Source organism: Schistocerca piceifrons, chromosome X, assembly GCF_021461385.2.
Source record: "Schistocerca piceifrons isolate TAMUIC-IGC-003096 chromosome X, iqSchPice1.1, whole genome shotgun sequence".
NCBI classification, from domain to species: Eukaryota; Metazoa; Arthropoda; class Insecta; order Orthoptera; family Acrididae; genus Schistocerca; species Schistocerca piceifrons.
In genome coordinates this window covers 826,215,911-826,239,429 of record NC_060149.1, presented here as the reverse complement: position 1 = coordinate 826,239,429, position 23,519 = coordinate 826,215,911, and positions in this window count along the sequence as shown.

Sequence of the window (23,519 nt, the reverse complement as noted above, 5' to 3'; positions counted from 1 at the left end):
TGTTAAAGTGGCCGCCAGTTTCCTTTTGTAGTTGGGTGAGTCCCTTCATAATATATCTTTGTGTGGTACCCATACGTTCATGCTTATTTGGGCCACTCCTAGGAATTTTCATTTAATAAGACGTTATCTATTACGTGACATTGTTCTCTGAAACTTGTGTAATCTTATGGGTAGTTTCCCGTCCATTTAGATCGCCGGGGATTTGACATTTAGGATCTTAGGGATATCCTAAACAGCTTACACTGCCTGATATTTTTTATTCTCATTGGACTAAAGGAAAGCACCTAAACAATTAATAATCCGAAAAATAGCTATTGTATTCCAAAAAAATGGCTACATAACTTCTTCGATTCCTGGTACCTCATCAGATTCTTTCTGAGATGGGGAGAGCTGATATTGGGTTCACTCAGCCCTTATGAGGTGGAATGTGGAGCTGCTTGGATAAAGAAACAGCAGCATCATCAGGGTTCATCTACTGGCAATAACGGATGACGAGATTGGCGGCATACTAATCTCACGCCCCACAATCATATATAGATCACTCCTTGTACTGCCTTCTAGGCGGCACACAGTCAGTCGGAACAGAACTACGACCTAATCCGGGAGTGGTATTTCTTTTTATTTTCCTCAAGAAATTATTCATTATTACTAACGAAAAATAGTAAAATTATTCAAAAATTTAGGCACAGTTCTCGTCCCTTCATTTTCATCCTCTCCAATAGCAAAAGTGCACATCCTGCACACAGAGCCTCCACCTCAATCTTGGAAACCTTTTCTCGAAACCGACAAATCGCCCGTTTCCAGACATTCTGGTCTCCTTGTTAAAGTTTTGAGAAAAATTATTCCTGTCTACCAGTTCAAATACTGCACATAGCAAGTCCTGTACTATCATGTCAAAAAATGCGGTCAAATCTCGTCTTCAACAATAGGAGTTGGTCGCAAATTTCGTTTCCTTCTTTTGAGTTAAAGCTGGACTGAAATTCTCCAAATACTTCCATGTTGTCAGTAGTACGTAGATTTTTTTTAAAGCTCTCCTCTTCAACATATTCCTTCTTGCTCGGTAGGTGGTTGCAGTAGTTTCCTTCACCACCTGTATTCTTCTCTCCATGCCACGTAACACCCATGAGTGACTGTCTCCCTTGCGGTTACAAGTGTACACCATCTCTGTATGGAAAAAAATTGTTTTTATTATTTGGTAACAATTATTTTTCATTATTATTATTATTATTATTATTAAGTAAGTGTTATGTTAATTATTAATATTATTTTATATTATGATACATGTTTATTATAATTACATTCAATATCTTTTCATGCAAATAACAATAAAAACGAAAGGAAAACACACAGCGGCAGTCATATTGGCCACTGGCTACCCATTTTGCCCGCCTAGATGCCATTTCTCAGAAGTTTTTGTTAGTCGGCGGCGACCACCAGTGGATCATTTTTGACAGGGGAATTTTCCGCTACAGAACCACTTTTTCAACACACTTATGTTAGAAAAACCTAGCTTGTTATTTAAATTAATAATTAAATAATTATTAACTACATAATTATACAAAATAAGGATCCCAAAAACACACAAACCATGGCTGCGAGACGACGTGATATCTTGGCTCCGATTTACGATGTGTAACCGAGGTATTTTCAACTGACACCTGCATGCATCATGCCCGAGATTTACGTAAAACTGTTATTAGTCACGTCCTGTATACCAGCACAACGCTCTGACAATAACGGAATATTCAAACATATTAAACGAGATTTCGTCTTGTTATGTGCGTTACTGCACATGGCTAACAGGAATTATTTCGATACACAGACGCTGTTGCATATTGTAGCACAGTGGCACGTACTATGTGGAGAGACGGGGGACATCGGTGAGCAGGTCCCTTCCAGAAACCCCACGCCGCTGCTCCGGTCAGTGCCGTGAGATTAATTTCTCTTGGGAGATGGACCTCAGAAATCAACCTCCCCTACGCCCAGAGCATCGAAATAATGTACACAGCCCCTACGACTCCCCTGTAGAACGTGACACGTACAGGAGTGAGTTCGCGTTTACCTTCACACTCAACTTAGTCCACATTTATAACTCCTGATCTCTCTCCTCTGAAAGCACTAATTCATTACATCTGATTCCGACTCACTCTAAGCTTCTGGACGATATTGAACGTGGATGAGATTTTGAATTTTTTGGCGGACGTATGGAGGGAAGGTAGAAATGATTAGAGTAACTTTAGCCTCCATGCACCTCATAAGACACAGGTTACGTCTGTAATTCTTTTAAGTGAATCGTACTAAGTTATTGTCTTAATAGGATAAAATTTGGCATACTTTGTTTACTGAAAGAGTACACAGGCCGAAGCCGAGTTCCACTGACCAAATTTCGGAAGTTTTCAGGGATATTTTCTGGGTATTTTGGTACAAGGGACCCTGGATCACCCTTAGCTCGTTACAGAGTGATTACGTAATTATGATTTATTCGATTTGTTATCCTAGTTCCTTTATTTCTGTAAAAATAGTTCCACAACAGTGAAAAAGTCAGTAATATGCAGTCATCAAAGCGTACAACACCAACACGGTATCCGGTTTCTCGGCAGCTCGTCGGTAACAGATGCAGAAGTGGTTGCCGCCACTGCGGAGATAACTCTTTCGTTGCATTCTACACGGGGTACATATCTGTCAACTTTTCGTCAGTAAAGCTATTCGTACTGCTGTATATCACTGTCAACGTGCAACAAATACTACCGGAAAAACGAACCGCAGACAGAACCCAGCAATACTGAATGCAAGCTTCAGGGCGAATAGTAAAGTGGATCCTACTGTCACCAACAGCAAGTACCGCGTGTGAAAGGCACAGTTTTATTTCCAAACAATACATGCAGCGGACACCGTCGAAATTTGCGCAGATGAACAGTTGTTTACAGCGCAATAGAGACACAATGATAAATGGGGATGAGAAATCCAACTAACTCCTCACAAGGGAACCTCCTCATCGCACTCCCCTCAGATTTAGTTATAAGTTGGCACGGTGGATAGGTCTTGAAAAACTGAACACAGAGAAATCGAGAAAACAGGAAGAAGTTGTGTGAAACTATGAAAAAATAAGCAAAATATACAAACTGAGTAGTCCATGCGCAAGATAGGCAACATCAAGGATAGTGCAACCGCAGGAGCGCCGTGGTCCCGTGGTTAGCGTGAGCAGTTGCGGAATGGGAGGTCCTTGGTTCAAGTCTTCCCTCGAGTGAAAAGTTCAATTTTTTATTTTCAGATAATTATTTTGCGAAGCTGCACAGGTACACCGAGCAGTATTGTTTACGTGATCGTGTGTCAATTATCAAAGTTCAGGTACTCACACATAATCAACTTCGCTCTCCAAAATTCCAGGACATGTTCAGATTTGCTTGGACATATGCAGGATTTGACGGTCTACACACGGAAAAATTTGAAAACGTTAAAAACATATGTTTTGACAGAGCACAGGGAAAGCTGTGCGACTGTGAAACTGTTGCATTCATTTGTTGCAGTTTATGTGACAAACTCTTATGTTTTCATCACTTTTTTGGGAGTGATTACCACATCTACAAGAAAACCTAAATCGGGCAAAGTAGAAGAATCTTTTTACCCATTCGCCAAGTGTACAAGTTAGGTGGGTCGACAACATATTCCTGTCATGTGACGCACATGCCGTCACCAGTGTCGTATAGAATATATCAGACGTGTTTTCCTGTGGAGGAATCGGTTGACCTGTGACCTTGCGATCAAATGTTTTCGGTTCCCATTGGAGAGGCACGTCCTTTCGTCTACTAATGGCACGGTTTTGCAGTGTGGTCGCAAAACACAGACACTCAACTTATTACAGTGAACAGAGACGTCAGTGAACGGACAGATCATAACTTCGCGAAAAAAAAATTAAACTTTTCACTCGAGGGTAGACTTGAACCAAGGACCTCACGTTCCGCAGCTGCTCACGCTAATCACGAGACCACGGGCTCCTTAGTCCACTCTCTCCTTGATGTTGCCTATGTTGCGCATAGACTACTCAGTTTGTATATTTTTCTTATTTTTTTCATAGTTCCACACAACTTCTTCCTGTTTTCTCGATTTCTCTGTGTTCAGTTTTTCAAGACCTATCCACTGTGCCAACTTATAACTAAATCTTACGGGGGGTACGATGGGGAGGTTCCCTTGTCAGTTTCGATTTGAAAGCGCCTGGATTACTGCTAATATTTTTGAATTCGAGTGGTAGCTTATTGAAAATGGATGCAGGAGTATCCGCACACCTTTCTGCACAAGAGTTAAGGAAGCCAGATCCAAATGCAGGTTTGATTTCGGCCGAGTATTAACTGAGCGAAAGCTGCTTATTCTTGGTAATAAGCTAATATTGTTAACAAGAAATGGCAGTAAGGAATATATGTATTGAGAGGCCACTGTTAAAATGCCCAGACTCGTGAAAAGGGGTCGACAAGAGTTCGCGAACTTACACCGCTTACTGTCCAAACCAATCGTATCCTGTTAGAATTGGAAGAGTTACCCCAAAATATAACACCATACGACATAAGCGAATGGAAATAAGCAAAGTAGACTAATTTTCGTGTAGAACGATTACTCACTTCAGATTCCGATCGAATAGTAAAAATTCCCCCCAATGAAAATACTTTGAACAAATCCCACACCGTAATTCACTACGTACGTTGCAGGTGTTTTTGTATCTTTTTTAGGTAATTCTTTTGCAGCATCCCTTTTGCATCCCAGAAAAAGTTGAACATAAGCTTTTCGGCTGGTGAAATGGGCTTCGCCTTTTTTTGCTGCGGCGCCAAGGGCCTCACCCCACAACGCCTTGATCGCTGTTTCGTTTGTGGCGGGAAGTTGTCGTCCCACGTTTCCTCCACAGTATCAAATCGGCGCTCAAAATCAGTTGGATCTTTTTAAAAACACTAACATCGCTGAAGAAATTATTTCCGGGAATGCATTTAGTCATAATTCTACAAATGCGGCGCCTATCTTGCACCAAACATTCCCATTTTTAATTTTTCATGCAAAATGTGTTGTACTCTTTCTCCTGATATTTCTATCATGACAGCTATCCATGCTGTCAACTGCAGCTGCAGTTTTTGGATGTACCTTGCGTGTATCAGCTTCCCGTATTACTAATACGTAAATATCAGTAATGAAGGGGTAAATTTTTTTGTAAACATTCAACAACTTTCAGTTAAATTCTTTTGGCGATAAACCATACAGAGCTAAAATGTTCATGATGATTTCAGTTTTTATACTTATCCATCTGAACGAATAACTCACACCATGACTGTTTTAAAAATGTGTGTTAACAATTCTATTCTGTAGATCAAACTGGGTCTTGATTAATGTTGTTGCGCAACATGTACGAACATAATGAAAACACCACACGTTATACTTCGTGTGGCGAAGATGAAATCTCTGACACCGGGCAGCGCAAAGGGATGCTGGTGGTACAGAAACTACGTGTCAGAAAACAGTAATCGTGTATAGAGCTGCAGCAATACTGAGGCGTTGCCATAGACACGTATTCAAAATCGAGTTACATGATTGGTCGTGGCAGATGCGCAGGGCAGCCGCGTCTGGTCCACTATAACTGTGAGGGCTGTTCTTACCCTGTATGGACTATATTACGTTTCAAGAGTGAATTACTCGCATCCTACCGTCCAATCCCAGTTCCCCTTCCTCCCCTCCCACGCCATCCAGACTGGGACACGACTGTGTACTTCAAACAAAGACTACAAAATGAGTAGAAAAACATAGAATGGAATGATCGTTTTCTTTATTCCTTACCGATGAATACATTAGACGTGAACAATTGTGCCGGCCGTGGTGGCCGAGCGGTTCGAGGCGCTACAGTCTGGAACCGCGCGACCGCTACGGTCGCAGGTTCGAATCCTGCCTCGGGCAAGGATGTGTGTGATGTCCTTAGGTTAGTTAGATTTACGTAGTTCTAAGTTCTAGGGGACTGATGACCTCAGCAGTTAAGTCCCATAGTGCTCAGAGCCATTTGATTTTTGAACAATTGTGTTTTGCGTTAGGTGTTTCGCGGCGATGATTGTAACGAATGTGTATAGATTCCAGACTTGTATTTGACGAAGAAGCTTGTGAGAAGGAAGAGGATGTAAGTGTTGCCTGTAAATAGCCTTCTTGTCTTCATTAATATCACGGGAGGAGCTGAGCCTATATGTTCTCGTCCTGCTGAATTTTCAACTTCGACGAAGTCGCAGACCTCAGTCAATGAAGCACTGCAGAGAAGTCTGGAGCATTCGTGCACCATTTGGTCATCCGAAACTGTACGTCACCATATCTCATCCCTCTCCCAGTCAAACAGAGGAACGGAAATTTTACGCCACCACCATTCAAAGCAACTACCTCTGAGTCGAACGCAACGGCACTAGCGTGCGATACTCGCAATAGATATCGATGAATATCACCTTCGGAGCTATAGGATCTTTTTTTGCACTAGCTTCTTCAACTGTGTATTATTGCTTCTATCAACGAATAACCCAGTTCTTAAAGTTGATAAATGTCGGTCACGCTGGAATACCAATACGTAACAGTAATTAGAAAATTTGCCTGTCTTTGTAGAGATCTAATGTAGGTAATATTTACGCTGCTTTCTGTTTAAAATTATGATTTCCGGGGAAAAAAGAGCGAAATCTGAGATATGGCGGACCAATGCTAAAGAAGAAAATTGTTTTAATTATTTGGGATGCAGAAGAAGCAGCTTTTCGAGGTGGAAAGGAGATGTGAAAGTAAGAATTGTAATGGCAAAGGAAACTTCATCAAAAAAATATTTTTGGGTCCTTAGAAAGTGTTTCACGTAGTGTGTAGCCTTGAATGATTATCAAACAACTTAGAAGTTACTTTGGAGAGAGCTAGAAGGAGCAAACTGTAAAGACAGCATGAGAGATGACAAAGTTTTGAAAAGGGAGAGTGAGGTAAATTAATTAATAACGACTACCAAGAACAGGAAACGAAACTGTCTGTAGCATTCAACGAGAACAGACTACCTAATAAAGGATGTCTGAGATGGATTTGTGAATAGACGAAGAAAAAACCAGCTAACACACAATAGAATTAATCAGCCACTTGGAAAAATCTGAAAGGACAACAAGAAGAAGAGAACAATGAAAAATGCTGTGTAAGTAGCGATTACTTTTCCCTTGCAGCAACACACGTGCTAATTATGATAATTTTCAAATAATACTTTAGTGATGACGTAGATATTCTGTACACACTACTTGACGTAAGGATAATAGAATAATCGAATGGAAGATCTTTGGTTTTATAGCAGACAATAGGCGGTGCGGTATGAAATGAAAACAGTAATTGTTCCTTAAGAATAACAGTACAGGAGGAGGAAATCAATGGCGTGTCGGAGGGGAACCTCGTCCTTTCGAAGGACAACTTACAGCTCTCACGAAAAGAATCGGCAGCTGTAAATGGTTATTCGTTTACACTGGAAGGAATACTGCCAGTTGCTTTATTGGCTCTCAAGCCAGATCCACAAGGGCCCTCAGTTTCCTAATTACGATCTTTGAGCGATGCAATTAATCTTTCCATTGGAGACACAGATGAAACCCTTCACCGGACCCGCTAGAAGCGACAACGCATGGAACGGACAGCTCGCCTTCATTCATTTTGATCCGTAAAATTACTGCCGCCAGCAGAAAGAACTTGTATAAGGGGATTACGCTCTTCAGCTACCCTCGTCTCCCGTGGCGACACCAAATTAATCATAATCGGAAACGGGGAGATACGCTGTAAGCTGCAGTTCTCAAAAGAGTCCTGGAACAAGCGTAGATGACGGAAGGCACGTGCTTTCACCCGAACAGTCTTTAACTTACACTGTTTCCAGATTCAGAATATCCCACAGTACTTCGTACATGTCAACTACATCCCCAGTCTGGGTGGTAGCCCTGACATTTTTAGACTAAAGAAGGGAGAGAGGTGGAGACAGCTTATAAATATAGCTGTGTAGTGCTACACGTCTATACGCACCGCTGATTTACAGGTACAGTTACAACAGGATATATATTATGTATATACAGGGTGTCTAAAAAAAAAAGTGTCACATATAGGACAGTGGTCAAAAATGGAAGAGAAGTGACTAGTAATGTTTAGTTTTATTTACAGATGGGACAGGAGTCACAATACATGGCATAGTAAATTACAACAACACACGTGTGTGGGCAGATACAAGTCCTGGAGCAAAGGTGGTGGCGAGGCATTAGAATCGCTTCAGTATCAATGTATGGTGTGTAATTGCCGGTAACAGACTCACGGGGCTATACGTTTCACCAAACAGATTAACAGATGCTATGTGTCATCGATTTCTGCACGAGGGTAGCGTTACTGTAGCACATTACACTAGCAGAAAGACAACGACTTTGGTTTGTGCACGACGGTGCTCTACGCCATTTTTTTCTGATCTTGCGACAGTGTCTCACCGCAACGTTTCATGGGCCGATGTATTACTCGAGGATGCCCGGTAACGTGGCTTTCCCGTTCACCTGCTGATTCCATTGGATGTATGGCAATGGGTCATTTAAAGACCTTGCTGAAGGCACAATCCGTCGCCAATATGCAGGTGTTACAGGGGCGTGTGAATAATGCATGCGACTCAGTCCATATGGGGCCAAATGCATCTGAAAGAGTGGGTGATTCACTGCGAAGAAGGGTTGAAGGATGTGCAGGATACGTGGTAAACACATGCAGCACTGACTGTAGTGTCTACTTCCACGTGATAGACAGATGGGAATGACAGGATAGATTGGCCACATTTCAGTTTCTGCTGGTATCTGTAAATATCATTATATGAACTTTTCTTCTAGTTTTGACCAGTACTGTCTCCTGTAGGAATATGCGACACTTTTCTTGTATACAGGGCGTCTCATGGGGAATGGTCAGTATTCGGAGTAATAGGAACAATCATTCCATGGAAAAAAAATTAGCAAACGTCTGCTCTAAAATGTAAAACTTAAGAGCTGTGACCACTTCTTCATGTTCGATACTGAGAAACAAATCTCTTCTACTGCAAGCTCTTTGATTTCCATATTTTGAGAAGTGGTAGTATGGACCATAACAAGAAAAAGTCCATTAAACATGAGATCTGAAGTGCATATCTTAACACCTATGAGCATTTGTTCAGTAGAAGAGACATGTTTCCAAGAAGCGAAGTTGAAGTAGTGCTAACAGCTTTTAAGGTACGCACTTCAGAGCTCATGTTTACTGCACTTTTTTCTTCTTTTGCTCCATACTGCCACCTCTCAAAATATGGAAAGCAAAGAGCTTGCAGTAGAAGAGATTTGTTTCATATTATCGAAGATGAATAAATGCTGATAATTCTTAATGTTTTAGTTTTAGAGCCCATGTTTACTAGACCTTTTTGATTCCGGTGATCGTTCCTGTCGTACTCCTGAATATTGACCATTCCTCCAGTGACGCCCTGTACCGGGTGATCAAAAAGTCAGTATAAATTTGAAAACTGAATAAATCACGGAATAATGTAGATAGAGAGGTACAAATTGACACACATGCTTGGAATGACATGGGATTTTATTAGAACCAAAAAAATACAAACGTTCAAAAAATGTCCGAAAGATGGCGCTTCATCTGATCAGAATAGCAATAATTAGCATAACAAAGTAAGACAAAGCAAAGATGATGTTCTTTACAGGAAATGCTCAATATGTCCACCATCATTCCCCAACAATAGGGGTAGTCGAGGAATAATGTTGTGAACAGCACTGTAAACCATGTCAGGAGTTATGGTGAGGCGTTGGCGTCGGATGTTGCCTTTCAGCATCCCTAGAGATGTCGGTCGATCACGATACACTTGCGACTTCAGGTAACGCCAAAGCATATAATCGCACGGACTGAGGTCTGGGGACATGGGAGGCCAAGCATAACGAAGTGGTGGCTGAGCACACGATCATCCCCAAACGACGCGCGCAAGAGATCTTTCACGCGTCTAGCAATATGGGGTGGAGCGCCATCCTGCATAAATATCGTACGTTCCAGCAGGTGTTTATCAGCCAGGCTGGGGATGATGCGATTCTGTAACATATCGGCGTACCTCTCACCCATCACGGTAGCAGTTACTGACGTTTTGCTGCCCAGCGTCATCTGTCGGACATTTTGTGAACTTTTATTTTTGTTTTGTTTTTTTGTTCTAATAAAACCCCATGCCATTCCAAGCATGTGTGTCAATTTGTACCTCTCTATCTACATTATTACGTGGTTTATTAAGTTTTCAAATGTATACTGACTTTTTGATCACCCTGTATATAGTTGTTCGTGACGGTACGCTTTTGGGACAATGCTGAATTAAGCTTTGTACTTCACCGTAAATTTTTTCAAGGCTTAATTTATAACTTGCCAGTTATTCTTTACGTTGTTGAATTTCGTATCTAATAGTGGCAAGTACCAGAACTGCATAAAATAAGTTGACTGAAGTATGTTCTATGTGCACGCATTCTTTCTTCGTTTTTCCGCATCTGTGCTCTTAAACTTACTCTACGGCAACTGAAAATTGTTTTGTAGATATTTAATCTCCTTTGCATGACTCATCTAACAATTCTGAATTTCCCACTATTTTGAGGAAGTCTGAAAAAAACTGTAGCATTGCTATACGTGTATGTATTCCTCAGTATACAAACATAGGACCGCAGTTGATGAATAATTAGGAAGTTGTTGAGAGCTGTTAATTAAATTTTATTTCGGATTAAGGGGACGAACCAAGGACGAGGCCAACGTTCAATCTAAACGTTCACTCCATCTTACTGTTACTCGCTAACGACCCTCCCCGGCTTCGCACGGTTGTCACTAATAAGGGAAACTCCCTATAGCTCCCCCCCCCCCCCCCCCCCTGCCACCGTAGATTCAGTGGAAAGATGACCTAGTGGATAGCACGTTAAAAACTGAAGGCAGATCAAACATGAAAACAGGAAGAAGTTGTAATGAACTGTGAAAAAAAGAAGTAAAATATAAACAGTGAAACGGTCAAATCTCAAGATGTACAACATCAGGACTGTGCATATTTTAACACCTATCAGCATTTGTTCAGCAGAAGGGACATGTTTCAAAGTATCGAAGATGAAGTAGTGCTAACAGCTCTTAATGTACGCACTTCAGAGCTCATGTTTACTGGACTTTTTTTCTTCTTTTGCTCTGTATTGCCGCCTCTCAACAGATGGAAAGCAAAGAGCTTGCAGTAGGAATGATTGCTAGATGGGCATTCTATACGTAAAAGGGTGACTGACGTTTAAGACCATGATGCACAGATTTTAAAACGAAAATGCTTTTGTACTCAAACAAATGTTACACATAATTACGAACTATGCAGGAAAGATAATCCAGCAGCAAAAGAGAGTTTTTTAAATCTCGTCAAGGAACAAGAGTGGCAGGATGTTTATAGTGCCGATAGCATAGATGGTAAAAAAAAATTTATCATGCTCTTTGAGAGTTACTTTCCATTAGAACGTTCTAAACGGGGTACTAGCAATAAAAAGCAGCCCGGGTGGCTGACTACTGGGATACGGATATGATATAGAACAAAGCGAGAACTATATATGAAAATTTTAGCAGAAGTCACAATCGAGCTATGGTAGCCCCTTACAAACAGTACTGTAAGGTGTTTAAAAACGTTACTAGGAAGGCAAAGAGTATGTGGTAAGCAAATAGAATAGCTAATTCACAGGATAAAATTAAAACCATGTGGTCAGTTGTGAAGGAAGTGTCTGGTCAGCAGCACAAGGTCAATGATATAAAGTCAGTTCGTAGTAAAAATATTTCTATTACTGATAAATCAGATATATGTACAGTATTTAACAATCATTTTCTGAGTATTGCTGGCGAGTTAAACAAAAATTTAGTTTCTACAGCGAATCATATAACTCTCTTGGCAAATGCCTTTCCGAGACTGATGTCTGAAACACCTCTGTGTTACAGACAAGGGGGAGATTGAATCAATAATTAAATCACTGACGACTAAGGGCTCCGTGGTTATGATAGAGCGCCTAGCAGAATGTTAAAGTACTGTGCTGTAGATGTTAGCCCTGTATTTAGCCATATTTGTAATTTTTCCTTTAGGAATGGCCAGTTTCCTGAACGATTAAAGTACTCAGCAGTAATGCCGCTTTATAAAAAGGGAGAAAGGGATAATGTAGACAATTTTAGACCTATTTCTATGCAATCAGTGTTTTCTAAAGTTACTGAAAAGACTGTGTATGTAAGGATAATTGATCATTTTATATCACACGATTTGCTATCAAATGCACAGTTAGGTTTTAGAAGTCGTTTAGCAACTGAAAATGCTGTATTCTCTTTTCTCTATGAGGTACTGGATGAGTTAAACAAAAGGTTTCGAACGCTAGGCATATTTTTTTTTATTTAACTAAGGCGATTGATTGTGTTGATCACAAAATATTGCTCCGGAAGTTGGACATTACGGAATGTGGAGAGTAGCTCACAAATGGTTCACCTCTTACTTTAGCAACAAACAGCAAAAAGTCATTATTCACTGTGTTGAGAATGGCTGTGATGTGGGGTCTGAGTGGAGTAGTTCGATCAAGTGGTGGGGAGGGGGGAGGGGGTGCCCCCGAAATCAGTGTTGGGGCCATGCCTGTTCCTTATTTATATAAATGATATGCCCTCTTGTATTACGGGTAACTCTAAAATACTTCTGTTTGCTGATGACACTAGCTTGGTACTAAAGGATGTTGTGTGCAACATAGGCTCGGTTTCAAATAGTGCAGTTCATAACATAAGTTCATGTCTTGTAGAAAATAAACTAACGCTAAATCACAATAAGACTCAGTTTTTACAGTTTCTAAGACACAATTCAACAGAACCTGATGTTTTAATTTCACAGAATGGGCATATGATTAATGAAACTGAACAGTTCAAATTTCTAGGTGTTCAGATAGACTGTCTTGGAAAGTCCACGTTCAGGATCTTGTTCAAAGACTTAATGCTGTCATTCTTACTATTCGAACGGTGTCTGAAGTGAGTGATCGTTCTACACAAAAATTAATCTACTTTGCTTATTTTCATTCGCTGCTCCTCGGAGTATTGCACCTCATCATCATATGTCGTATGTTATTATATTTTGGGATATCTTTTCCCATTCTAAAAGGATATTTTTGGCTCAGAAACGGGCGGTTCGGGCAATAAGTGGTCTCAGTTCGTGAACCTCTTGTCGTCCCCTGTTCACGAGTATAGGTATTTTGATATTGGCCTCCCAATATATATACTCCTTATTGTCATTTCTTGTTAACAATATTAGCTTATTCCCAAGAATGAGAAGCTTCCACTCAGTTAATACTCGACAGAAATGAAACCTGCATTTGGATCTGACTTCCTTAACTCTTGTGTAGAAAGGTGTGCAGTATACTGCTGTATCCATTTTCAATAAGCTACTACTCGAATTCAAAAATCTTAGCAGTAATCCACACGCATTCAAATCTAAACTGAAGAGTTTCCTCATGGGTCACTCCTTCTATTCTGTCGAGGAGTTCCTCGAAAAATTAAGGTGATTCTTGTATTGTTGATTGCGTTTACTTAAACTTATGGCTTTACTTTTTTCGGGTTCATAAACATTTTATTTTTATCTGTTATTGCTTTTATGTCGTGATTTCATGTCCTAACAAGTTCCATGACGGAGATCTGCCCCTCAATTTGGTCCTACGGAGCTTGACGTGTAAATAAATAAATAAAAATGGAATCGTTGTCACGGTGTTGGTTGCAAAGGGGGAGGCCCATGCTCAAATCTCCCTTGTGCCTCTTTTTTTTCTTTCACAAAATTATGAACTGTCCCTTCAGTCATTGACGTTTCTGTTCTCTGTATTCAAATTTGTTTCTGTGTCGTGGTAACGACCATTTGCAACAGCGAGGTGTAATGAAGGGATCTCCAGATGTTGTTCCACACAGGTACCACATTTTATGACTCTTGCGTTCCGTTTTAGGAGTCTTGACTCTTAAATTCCTTTGTTGTGATATCGTAAATACCCGTTTATTTGTTGTTTTCATTTCTGTGAGAGGTCTGTACGGCATCTCGCCTGCTCCCACTATTCATCACATTTACTTGCGACGGAAATATATTCTTACCACATGACTCGTACCCTGTAGTCATTGGATAGTATGACAATTACCAAGTGTACAGAGAGCGAACAGACACGTCAATGACGGACAGACTGTTCATAAATTTGTGAAAAAGGAATGAGGGCAGTAGGGATATTTGAACACGGATCTACCGCTTTGTAGTCCAACACCGTGACCACACAACCACGACGCTTTTGTCGTTAGGCTGCGCTCTATGTTGCACATCTTGAGCTTCGACCGATCACTGCTTATATTTTGCCCCTTTTTTCACATTCAGTATACTTCCTTCTAGTTTTCGTACTTGACCAGTGTTCAGTTTTTGACGCGCTATCCACTAGGGCATTTTACCACTAAATCTGAGGTGGGTGCGGTGGAGAGTTCCCTTGTAAATATCTAAGGTCGGAGAACTTGTCTGGAAAAGTGGCAATAAATTACTAACAAAATTTTTCTCGTGAATCAGTTTATCTATTAGTGAAAACCGCATCAGAATCCCTACAATTGTTCTGTCGACTAGTCTTCACATACAGACAGAAAAACTCCTCGGGGGACTTTAATTTTGTAATAAGTATAGATAAGACAATCATAGCTCGCTGTGGGGGAAACGTACACGTGAATGGGCTGCCCGCCAACCCCTGTTATAGACAGCTTGGTGATTTAGAATCTACACGTGACAAAAAAGAATAACTGACTGCCAAATTATGATACTGACTAAAAATGCGAAGCGGTCGTATTGATCGCAGGCTCTGAGATGTAAAAGCACTCAACTCTGAGCTGATATTGATTTGAGGCCTTACACTGTTCAGCTATCTCACCAAATTGTGGTAGGTTAGTGTATCATGGGCAGCTTTATCTGAGGGATTAATGACACATGCGAATTCTTGAGACACCAGTACAGCCTACATAAAGAATATTCGTAGTAGTGGACTGATGGAGCTCAAAAAATGGCTCTGAGCACTATGGGACTTAACTTCTAAGGTCATCAGTCCCATAGAACTTAGAACTACTTAAACCTAACTAACCCAAGGACATCACACACATCCATGCCCGAGGCAGGATTCGAAACTGCGACCGTATCGGTCGCGCGGTTCCAGACGATGGAGCTCAGGCAATGGTTTCAGACCACAGGTCTCACCCAGCTACTTCTGGACCCACAATTCACTACACGACATTTGGCTAAATAGGTATAATGAACATCAGAAACTCAACTGCTTCTACTGAATTTTACGTAGGAACAATAAATTGTAGAACTCTAGGATCGGAAGGGAGATCAGTGGAATCAGAAGAGGATTTAAACGAGATGAAATGGGATATAGCAAAGTTATCAGATGTGTGGCGAAAAAAAGACCAGATTGAATTAAAATCAAGTAATATGTTTTACAGCAGAGGAAAGGGAAAATGAGGACATTCAAGTGTAGGCTTCATTATGGGAGAAGAAAGTGAAAATATTACTGAATGAGTCTCATACAGAATAGCAAGACATTTTGTAAAATAAAAAAAGATATATTCCATGGAAATCATGAAGTCTATGCAGCAACGTGTTTGCATTCTTATAAGGAATAAGAAGAGTTCTACTATGAATTATAGACGCTGATAAGAGATACAAAATTGCAGTCCAAAAGGACACTGTAGGATTTCAAATGGTTCAAATGGCTCTGAGCACTATGGGACTTAACATCTGAGGTCATCAATCCCCTAGAACTTAGAACTACTTAAAGCTAACTACCCTAAGGATATCACACACATCCATGCCCGAGGCAGGATTCGAACCTGCGACCATAGCAGTCGCGCGATTCCAGACTGAAGCGCCTAGAATCGCTCGGCCACACCGGCCGGCTGTAGGATTTCAATGAGATTATATAACAGAAACTGAAGAGCAGTTATTCAGCAAGGAACTTCGGATATGATGTCACAAATAATAGATATACAGCTGTAGAATTTGACGAAAGAATGTGATTGTGCTTGGCACATTCTTCCAGAAGAAAAACAATGCCAAGTACCAAGTGGAACTAGAAATGAAACTGTGTATATTTTATCAAAAACTAAAGAAATTTTGTCACAGTAAAGAAATTATAGCTTCCGAACTTAAAGTGTTTGTAGAGTCGTAAAATACTGAGTCAAAATACACAAAAATGTAGAACGAAACAGCTTCCTGAGGTAGGAAGTCATAAATATTGGTTTTGATAATTTATTTAAGAACAAGGAAGCTGCAACTTTAGAATCTTAAATAATTAAAAGTATGCACACGTAGACGAAAGGGACAATTATCTAACAAAGGTGCGTATGCAAATAGCAAAATATGTAGCGGATACAAAAAGAGCAAAAGAAACGAAAATCAAAATGGAACTCTGCAGTTATTAATGAAAAGGCGAACGTTTCATGCAAGCGGGAATACGAACATGAATTAATACACTGAATTAAACAAAACTATTTAAAAAAACTTCCAGATAGTGCGGGAAGATACAACGCAAATTTGATAAGAGAAACAACTAAAAACGGCAAGAGTATGAAGAAAACAAAACGGAAATTTATAAAAATAGCACGTCGTCAGTTAAGATGCAGATGGTACAGTAATAACGCAGTAAGTGTGACGAAATCGTAGAAACACTTCAAGACTTCTACGTGGTTGTGTAGCTCAAGAGATAAACTGTAAGCATAGATAGGTAATAGTGAAAATACTGATATCCTGGGAGAAATGACAAATGATGTGTGCAAACTGCCTCAGATAATAAATAGAAGAAACGTGCATGGAGATGCTGATGTTTCGACGCAAATGGTTAAAACTAGAGATAAAGTAATACTAAGGAACTTGCAAAACTCTTTACAGAATGTCTGACAACGATGGCAATTATCAGATCTTCACTAAAATTACCACAAACCGCGTGCAAAGACGAGGCCTTTTACTCAAGGAAGCAATAATCTGGCTTAAAAAGTAGATATAGTACAATGGCTCATTTGCGAGTAGTTAACGAAATTTTATAACAGAGCAATCAGTGTAGATTTCATGGTTTCTGATAAAGCGTTGGATTCAGTTTCTACAAAACATGTACAATAAGCAACAAAGCTCTGGTTCAGTCTTTAATTGTGTGCTGAAATATACACTGAAGCGCAAAGAAACCGGTATAGGCATGCGCATTCACATACAGAGATATATGAACAGGCAGAATACGACGCTGCAGTCAGTAACGCCTATATAAGACAATAAGTGTCTGGCACAGCTGTTAGATCGGTTACTGCTGTTACAATGGCAGGTTATCAAGATTGAAATGAGTTTGAATGTGGTATTATAGTTGGCGCACGACCGAGGGGACACAGAATCTCCGAGATAGCGATGAAGTCGCGATTTTCCCGTACTACCATTTCACGAGTGTACCGTGAATATCAGGAATCCGCTAAAAGTCCGCATCTCGTGGTCGTGCGGTAGCGTTCTCGCTTCCCGCGCCCTGGTTCCCGGATTCGATTCCCGGCGGGGTCAGGGATTTTCTTTGCCTCGTGATGACTGGGTGTTGTGTGATGTCCTTAGGTTAGTTAGGTTTAAGTAGTTCTAACTTCTAGGGGACTGATGACCATAGATGTTAAGTCCCATAGTCCGCAGAGCCATTTGAATTTTGAATCCGCTAAAACATCAAATCTTCGACATCGCCACGGTCGGAAAATATCCTGCAAGAACGGGACCAACAACGATTGAAGAGAATCGCTCGACGTCACAGAAATGGAGCCCTTCCGCAAAATACTGCAGATTTCAATGCTGGGCCATCAAAAAGTGTCAGCGTCCGAACCATTCAACGAAACATCATCGATATGGGCTTTCGGAGCCGAAGGCCCACTCGTGTACCCTTCATCACTATACGACACGAAGCTTTACTCCTCGTCTGAACCCGTCAAAACCGACATTGGACTCTTGATGACTGGAAACATGTCTGGTCGGACGAGACTCGTTTCAAATTGTATCGAGCGGATAGACGTGTACGACTATGGAGACAACCTCATGAATCCATGGAAACTGCATGTCAGCTGGGGACTGTTCAAGCTGGTGGATTCTCTATAACAGTGTGGGGCGTGTGCAGTTGGACTGATATGGAACACCTTATACGTCTAGATACGATTCTGACAGGTGACACGTACGTAAGCGTCCTGTCTGAGCACCTGCTTCCCCTCATGACCATTGTGTATTCCGACGGACTTGGGCTATTCCAGCAGGAAATGCGACATCCCACACGTCCAGAATTGCTACAGAGTGACTCCAGGATCACTCCTCTGAGTTTAAATACTTCTGCTCTCCACCAAACCCCCGAGACATGAACATGATTGTGCATATCTGGGACGTCTTGCAACGTGCTGTTCAGAAGAGATATCCACTCCATCGTACTTTTACGGATTTATGGACAGCCCTCCAGGATTCATGGTGTCTGTTCCCTCCAGCACTATTTCAGACATTAGTCGAGTCCATATCACATCGTGTTGCGGCACTTCTGCATGCTCACGGGGACCCTGCACGATATTAGGCAGGTGTACCAGATTCTTTGCCTCTTCAGTGTATATACGTCAGCAGACTTCATCGTGTAATGTTAAATTAAGAACTGAAAGAGGGCTCATCAGCAAAAACATTCTCGACCCTCTTAGAATAAGTCTTTGAACCTCTAAATATGGAAAATGACAAAGAAATTCTTATTAATGGAACTAACATCAGAATTTAATGCTGGGAAAGTAACCTGACCTAACGTGACCTAACAAGTGTATCTATACACACAGCGCACCGAACACTCCTAACGATGGGCCCCCGCAGCCGAGGGCCCCCGCATGTGCACTGGATGTTGGCGCAGTGCTAGAGCGTTGCTTGGTCTGATCACGATACGATCTTCATCATGCTGATGGGAGGCCGCGAATCCGTCGTCTTTCAGGGGAACACCTGGATTGCAGAATGGAGACAAGCTGGCGGCGGCTCCATTATGCTCTGTGGAGCATTCACGTGGGCATCCATGGGTCCAGTGGAGCTCGTGCAAGGCACCATGATGTCCAAGGTGTATCGTGTACTGGTTGCAGACCACGTACACCCCTTCATGACGATCACGTTTCCCGATAGCAGTGGCATTTCTCCGCAAGATAATACGCCATGTCAGAAGGCCAGGAACACAATGACGAGTTCCAGTTGATGTTCTGGCCGAGAACTCGCCAGATCTGAAACTGATCGAACACATCTAGGATGTGATTGAACGTGGCGTCAGAGCTCATTGCCTCTCTCCCCGGAATTTACGGGAATTAGGTGACTTGTGTGTGCAGATATGATGCCATTTCCTTCCAGCGACCTACCAAGGCCCCATTGCTTCCATACCACGACGCGTCGCTGCTGTTGTCCGCGCCAAAAGTTGACATGCCGCCTATTAGGGAGGTGGTTCCAATGTGTGAAGTCCTATGGAACCAAACGGCTGAGGTCATCGGTCCCTAGACTTACACACTACTTAAACTAACTTGTGCTAAGAACAACGCACACACCCATGCCCGAGGGAGGGCACGAACCACCGGCGGGAGTGGCCGCGCAATCCGTGACATAGCGCCTCAAACCGCGCGGCCACTCCGCGCTGCAGGACGTGGTCATAATTTCTGGTTGATCAGTTTATGGCAACATACTGTTTGCCTCAGGTCACATAAACATCAACAGCGACTGGAAGAACTTAATAGATAGTTTGTAAGTAGGCCAGAAAATCAATTAAAATCCAATAAAAAAATGAGTCAGTAGTACGAAAAAATGGAGTCGTAGATAGAATCAATTGATATCCTTTTGTATTTAGCGTGGTTGAGACAACAACTGAATGGAAGATAAGGGAGATAAACAAAAGAATAAAAAATAACCTTGCGCACTTTTAAGGTTTCAAGATCGATGTTTCACTGCGTCTGAAACACTGAAATACATTCACTGTGTTATAACAGTTCTTAATTGTGGCAGTGATTTAAGTGATAAAAAATTCAAAAACTTAGGACTGCTCATCAGGAAATGAAGAAGTATATTTCGGGAAATCTTAGGAGAGACAGGAAAGCAAACAAATGGCCCAAGGAACAGACTGGAATGGTAAACTTTATTATGACAGCCATCAAAATGAAATGGAGTTGGACATGCCGTGTAACCAGACGAATGAATGTAACTCTTTTGAAGGGGAAAGTAACTACATGGGAAAGTCTAAGGATGCCTGTATTCAAAAGTAGATGTCAAATGATTGATAATGATGGTGGTTTCATGTGATGACAGAAAAGATATTGTTGTTTGAACTTTGTCAAAAGCTTTCTATGAATCACTGGCAAAGTGGTAATTAATAGTGATACGTATAATTTCGGTTGTAATTTGCGATTTGTTTAGTACGATGTCTTGTTACTTCGCCTAATGAAAATCCAATTTTTTATGTATGCGGCTGGTTATAATTTATTGAATATTTTGAACTTCGCGGTGATGCGGCTGATAGTCTATAGGTTTTAACGTCTCTATTCTCACGAAGTAAAAAAATTGTAATGCTGTTCCAGTGCTGCTAAATTGTGTTCTTCTGTAAACATTCAGTAAAAATTTTGTTCAAGTTTCCTTTTCGCCACTTTCTTCCAGCTATAATCATTTCTATTGATGCGCCACCTCTCCAGGCGCTTTAGTCTCCTCATATGGTTTTATTATATTCACATTGCTCATAATCAATGTAAATGTCGTATGGCATTGCTGGCTGGAGCCCGCCGGAGTGGCCGAGCGGTTCTAGGCGCTACAGTGTGGAACCGCGCGACCGCTACGGTCGCAGGTTCGAATCCTGCCTCGGGTATGGATGTGTGTGATGTCCTTAGGTTAGTTAGGTTTAAGTAGTTCTACGTTCTAGGGGACTGATGACCTCAGCAGTTAAGTACCATAGTACTCAGAGCCATTTTGTTGGCTGGAGTATTCCACGAGGTGGGTTCAGCCGACTATTGGAAAGGGCGTTCTTCCTCCGTGAACATGGCCCCCTTCCTTGCGTTTATGTGAGAGTTGTGTCGTATATGTATCTGCAGAGTGTAGCTGAGTATAGTGGATGTGTGGATAGCATAGTGTTATGATTGCACTCGATGATGATGATGATGATGATGATGATGATGATGATGATGAGAGAAGGAAGAAACTCATTGCCGACACTTAGCCTACTCCACTCGAAAAACAGCAAGAGGCCGCCGGGCTTAACGTCCCTATCCAGTGCACGTATCACCAACATTGTCACATGCCCTCTCTTCATGACACACTGCGGAGAGCGTTGGAATTGAATTCAGGACATTGACTGGTGAGGAGGAACTTCACACGCCACAACCTCCCTTCACCTTGCCAGCCAAATATTTGCGGTAACAAATTCATCCACCACCAAGATTGGAACCATATTACTTCCGAGTCGATCGTCACTGCACGGGCGTGCGTTAGCGACCTCGGGTACAGAAGTGAGCCGTTCGTAATATCACAGGAATTGCAGCACAATAGTTCCGTTACCCATATTTGCCATCGAATATTTATTACGGGCACTTTGCTTCGGCTCCTTTGTAGATAGATTCTGGAATCCCACTCCCCTTGGTATCGTATCCGTACTTGCATAATTTACACACCACCGACTTACTCAACTTCAACGTCTGAAGGTAGCTTCTGTCCCTTTCTCCACTCCATTATCTTTTCATTGTCAACATACTGATGACGGTCCTAGAACCCGTCGCATTTTTCGATAAAAACTTCCCAGCTGTTAATGCTTATTCTTCGAGGTGATGCTTAGCACTTTGTAAGCACCTGCACATATAAACAGGATTATGTGTAATATACATTTCCACTTCGAATGAAACTTCATTTTCAAGTCAAACGGGAAGAAAAAAATTTAGAAACTTTCATATTGCATTTCCGTTTAATCTAACGGAATTGGTGTAACCTGGCCTCCTTTTTACTCCATCTGTGAACATCGTTATTAATAATCAAAATAAAATATTACCACTGTGATATTATTTGTTTTAGAGGTTACAAATTTACAGTTCATGGCTATAATCAGCATTCCACAAGCTAGAGACAAAAAATTAAAGAATTGAGGTGAAAACCGTATCATTTGAAGCGGAATATTCTTTAAAGCATTCCTCTCTTGCATACACGCACTTGCTTTGATGTTCAGATAAATGTTCGAAACGTTTCTGGCTTTTACTGGTGGGTGGCATTGCACCATTTCTTCATAATTCGTGATACTGTCCCATTCAGTATCATTTTTAAGAAAGGTGTAAATCAGCAGGTGCAAGCTCGGGCAGTGGCGGATGTTCTATTGTAGTAATCAAATTCTTTGCGCTGCAGCGTTTAACTAATAATGGTTAGTGTCCAGAGCCGTTATCGTGTACGGCTGGTCCCGGCGGAGGTTCGAGTCCTCCCTCGGGCATGGGTGTGTGTGTTTGTCCTTAGGATAATTTAGGTTAAGTAGTGTGTAAGCTTAGGGACTGATGACCTTAGCAGTTACGTCCCATAAGATTTCACACACATTTGAACGTTATCGTGTAGCAAAGCTGAATTACTACACAACTGGTGCTTTCGACGTTTTATTTTGGCAAATTATTTCTATCGACCTCGACATCAGTGCGAAAGTAATCTTCCTTTTCCATCTTCTTCCACATCATAGTGTTATAAACTACACCCAAAGCTTATTAGTAACATTCTGGTACTCCGATGTGCAGTTGTAACTAACACCTATGTAAACTTAACACATGTCTTTTTCCTTGGTTTTGACGACACAAAATTGTTGGTTTTAGTTATTTGTTCACTTTACTGACTTCTTGTCTCACCGCTGTACATAAATCACAACATTTCATCCCTAGTTGTGATTATTCTCATCTGCATGTGCTACTGCAACAAGATCATTCGTCATTGCCACAGATTCTTTCTGTTCAGGAAATAGAATTTTCGGATCCATGTACAGGGTGTTTAAAAAAATCTAATATTCTAATAGGAAATACACTACTGGCCATTAAAATTGCTACACCAAGAAGAAATGCAGATGATTATTGAGGTTGTGTTGACATCGGAACGAGATTAGTGATTCCATGAATTATGACCAAGGTAAATAACGAAATGGAGTGCAATTTTTGGACGTGAAAAATGACTAGCAGAAGATGATTCTGTAACAAGTGTGGATGAAGAGCTGGAGTTATCCAAAGCATAAACCATGATGTTCTGTGGTCAATTCTGCGTGATCAGTTATTTTGTCCATGTCACTTCAGTAGGAGGGCAACAGGTATTTGGGACACAAACTGACCATCGAGCATTGGTTTGCCTGCATATAATGACAGAGGTTAAAGAAATAGGGCAAAACCGGAAGGACACATAGACATAGATACTGCACACCTCATCCTTTACATCACGATGGAATAACTAGAGAAAGCTGCAC